At 43.2% G+C, this 4452-nt stretch overlaps 1 long non-coding RNA gene across 2 annotated transcripts; it reads right to left on the bottom strand.

Moving 5' to 3' along the window:
• Positions 1-262: 262 nt before the first annotated feature.
• LOC144171652 (uncharacterized) lies at positions 263-3530 on the bottom strand. Of its 2 annotated transcripts, none has more exons than XR_013322961.1 (4): positions 3000-3530; positions 1937-2018; positions 1379-1459; positions 263-710 (listed from the first exon to the last, which is right to left on the bottom strand). It is a non-coding gene; the product is annotated as an uncharacterized LOC144171652 (long non-coding RNA). The 2 variants fall into 2 exon arrangements; XR_013322960.1 differs by having other exon boundaries at positions 264-710; positions 1379-1465.
• Positions 3531-4452: the final 922 nt, after the last annotated feature.

The following is a 4452-nucleotide window of genomic DNA, read 5'->3' as shown; positions in this document are numbered from 1 at the left end:
TATATCCTTATTAAACCTATTTAATAAATGTTGCGTGAACAGCTTCACAAACATGGCCAAATATACAAATTCTTTACCTCAATATTTGCACGAATGTATGCAAAGCATTCCGAATTGTTTGGGTACTGCCATTCAACAATTTCAGACGAATTCGAGTTTGAGCTACATTTATAAGATGGTTCTCAGGGGTGCACTTTCCCAGTACAGTGTCGTTGTCATGGTTCCCCACAGAAAAAACGCAGAATGTGGGAAAGTAGAAAGAACATTTATTACAAATTCACTTTTTCATACAAAGCAGTGTTTATGGCTATGTTCCCTACATTCTCCGTTTCACTCAGTCTAATATTACACTTGGAATTCACTCGCCTTTACGAATCCATCTTTACACTTCCCTCTTAGGTTCCTGTTTACAGTTCCACCTGTGTTGTGATTCCCACGCCAAGTTATCGTTTTTTATGCAGCACTAACAAGTTTCTAGGCCGATTGCAATCTGTCTTTTGGACGAACTTTAAATGGTATCTATAATTTCCTGCACGAAAAAAGGCGCTTGTAAAAATTCAGAGATAAGCTTCGCAATTTACGTAGTACACAAGCAGGCACAAAATCAGGGCACGCTGAAGATTTCCCGCGGTCATCTTGTTCCCTGCTGCTGCAGATGGGGGTATATATGTGAGGGGCCGTCACTGGATTTCCCCACCTTGAAGAGCCATCTACAGAAAATTTCAGAAAAAGAACAAAATCCAGTGCAACCATAAGCCCCTCACACCAAACCACAGGCATGTGAAGTACGAAAAATGTATTGCACGAAAATGAAGACGGAGACCAGAGAATGAAATGAAAGGCCACACCAGAGGAGTGATTTACTGCCTTTCCTAATAATTTCACATCATTTCAGTAATCGTTACACAGAGCAATTTGGCCGCATTGTTCAGAACAATGCGAAGCCACTATAGTCATACCGGCCAACCTTCCCGAATTTTAATCGTGCCGTGTTCCAGTTTATCTCGCGAAATGTTTCTGCATGCTCACCCAGAACAGGCAGAAACTTTGGGCTACGAGATAAACTGACATAGATTTGCAAAAGAGAAAACAAAAACGTTTCCGCGCCTTCATGTGGAATCACTAGTACACGCAACAGAGCGAACGTCGCACTAAACCCAGGAAACGTGCTTTCACGATGCTGACGCCACCTGCGTCACATTTTTGGCTGTACTTAAACTACTTAAACATCCTCCTCCTCCCCCCCCCCCCCCTTGTACTGGCAGTTTCATTTTGAACAAGGATCCCACGTGGAAGCCGAAACGTTTTTCATTTAAGTAAAGTGTTCTTATCGGTGGTTTCTTCCTCGGCTATCAGTAAAAAGGAATCGCCAACTTACATTTTTTCTTCGTCCAGATGTGTTGTGGGAGAGGATACATCTAGAACTTGCACCGATCTTCAAGTGGCATTCCCAGGAGGTCTGTGCCTGTAATGACTCGAAGGGTTATTTGGGTTAAAATGTAATAGGCTTTAGAGCCGAGCAGTTGGTATACATTCATAATGAAAGAACACTTCAAACTTGACAAGACGAAAAAAAGAACACAGCACAAGCACTCACTAACAACTAAAGATTTCTTACAGAGCTATTTTAGAAAAAGAGTTCTTCTTGTTGGCTCTGCAAAACCACGCACCTTATAGAATAGCTAGAGTTGCTGAAAAACTACAAAGCTCCATGCTGAGGAAATCGTTATGTGAATTCATAACGTTCATGTAGTAACGAACTGATAGAAAGAGTCACTAAACATGAGGCAAAATAAGATGCGAAATAGGACGTCATAACACTTGAAGAAAGGCCTCGCATTTTTACAAGTGAATCATACTTTTGTCTGTGCAGGCCTGGGTGCCATCTAAACAAAGAATATTTCAATGAATGTGTTTTAGTTATTGCTTTTCATACCGTTGTTTCCGCTGAAATCAGACTTCATTTCAACTTGTGTCATACGCAGGGGAGTCCTGGTTGTCAGCTCAAGGAACACTACCTGCAAGAAAAAACAGTAGTGCTGATAAGTCATAGCATAGGTAGCCAGATGCAACCACACTTTTTGAACAGCCAGGATCCGATGGGGGTGCAGAACCCATTTTTACACCTGCACCTGTCTCTGTGTAATTCGTCACAATTTCTGTATCATCAAAAAACAACAATCACGCAATATCACGCGAGACAATCATTTGCCCTGCAATACCACGCGAATAAATAAACGACTGATTTGTGCGAATGAGAATAATAAACCACTTAACATGGTGGAAATGGCCCGCTGTCTCAAAATGTCTAACACCAAATTTACCCACTCAAGGAAAAGAATGAAAAAAATGAGGAGTGTTATACATACGAAAACGTTTTATTGTGCCGTGAGGCAAACTTTCACAAAAAAGAGGCTTGTGCTGGACAAAAGTAAGTTTAGAAATTTCGGGCAGCATTAAGTGGACTACTTTTCTGTAGCACACACCTTGTGTTTATCCGGATATATTACTACAAGACCAATAAACTAGACACCATTCCGAATATATGCAGCGAGAAAAATGAACATTTCCCGACGGCTGAAACAAAATGATAATAACCAGAGAATAGCGCGATAATATAAGACTTTAATGGGAAAAAAATCAATTATTCAAACAGAGCTACCTGACAATTACATGGGCCAATAACTCGTCAAGTGCGCCCGATTCAGCGAACAGCGTAAACAAAACGCTGAACACATGACGAAGGCGCGCAAACAGAGCAGAAAGCAGGTCACGGGCGCCGTTATATGTGCTTTCCCGATCGTCCGCTCTAGTCTGACGCAACGAACGCAAGCCCGTGAGTTCATTCAATTGCCGTCGCGGACAACAGAAAACGTCCAGCGAAGCAACCAGTCAGGTAACGAAAATCCCTCTCGAATGCTGCAATTTCAAATTGAAAAGTCCCCAGCGAAAAGATACATCCAATGAAAGCACGGAAACCGTTAAGCGAATATACTCACCGAGTTCGCTTTCACTGGCGCAGGGGCATTGGTCCAACATGCGAACTTAATGCTGGTCGTAGAAGAACGGGCCGTGAAGCGCTGCCAGTCACAAATGGGCTCGCCGCAGCCTCCGCGACTCACGCCGACAAATGAGTCTTGTAACAGCAATCCTCGCTTCATCGTAGGGGCATCACAGCGGTTAAAAGGCTCGAGTGGCGCGAAAACGCGGCCACCGCGCCTGCCGGCGCCGCCATTTCTCTGTATCCCGTCATGCAACGGAGAAATCAACGGCCGCCGGGAGAGAAGGCGCGACGAGCATCTCTTAGAGGTTACAGGGCGTTTTATAGGTTACAACGTAGAGGTTACATGTCAGATTTTGTTGATGTAACCTATAAATCATTATTGTAACCTATAAATCGCTTTTAACCTCACGCTTGTAACCCTTAGAACGGACTGGGATAAAGAAAACATCAAAATGAATCCATTGTAACCTTTATTTTATAGGTTACTTCCGTTTAGAAGTTACATTATGGGTTACCAGGATTAGAGTGTAGTTTCAGTCGTTTGGCCCATTGGGCTACGACGACGAATTAGTACCCGAGAGTCAGACGGCTTACTCCCTTGCCTGTAACGATGCGGAGTACTTTAAGACCTCCCAATGTGCATCCACGTCCATCCGTGCGCACACCTCCATCAAGCAAAAATCAAGCGAAATGTGATTTGAGCCGTGAGTTGCAGTTTCATTTAGGGAATAATCAAGGTGCAACTCACTGATCAAATCGAATCACGGTCGGCGCGCAAATCGGATGTCACTCGGGGCGCAACTTGGATGTAATTTCCCCGTCCCTGTACTCCGTACTCCGTACCCTCACCATCATCCACGGAGTGCAGATGCTGCCGTTTATTCCTCAAACAAACGGTTATGCTGGGTGTTAGTTTGTCAATTTAATTTGAAGCGTTTGTTCCAAAAACACGCTTAAGCAAGCCACGCCAATCCCGCCCTTCAAAATTCAACACTTGTAACGTCACAAATCGTGGTGCGGAAAGCTAAGGCAGGGGACGATAGCTGTTTTGGCGCTGTTGGAATTTTCGGTTTTAATAAACAACTTCTGCTGCCGTAAGTGTAAATAATTGCATTCAGGGAACTGCTTTCTACCTATGGAGGCAAACTTGTTTCTACATTTTAGTGTCCCTTTAAAAAGCAATTAGAGGAAGTAACCAAGAAAAGTATTATAAATATTTTAGGCAAGATCCTGTGCTAAATGCCCAAGACTAGGAAAAATATGGGCTTTTGTGACGCATATGGGGTGGGGAGCTTCACAAGCTCATTTCGGCAGCTTTTCATTTTTCGAAATCATTTTATACGCAACGAAACTAAGCACGCAAAATAGAGCCGAAGGATACCACCATAGCAGCTACCTCGTAATACACCGGGTGTAATAAAAATGAAAGATATCGTCATGTGTTGAAA

Source organism: Haemaphysalis longicornis, unplaced genomic scaffold, assembly GCF_048455015.1.
Source record: "Haemaphysalis longicornis isolate Haplotype H1 unplaced genomic scaffold, Haemaphysalis longicornis Haplotype H1 scaffold_1, whole genome shotgun sequence".
Lineage (NCBI taxonomy): Eukaryota > Metazoa > Arthropoda > Arachnida > Ixodida > Ixodidae > Haemaphysalis > Haemaphysalis longicornis.
This window is presented reverse-complemented; position numbering and strand designations above follow the sequence as displayed.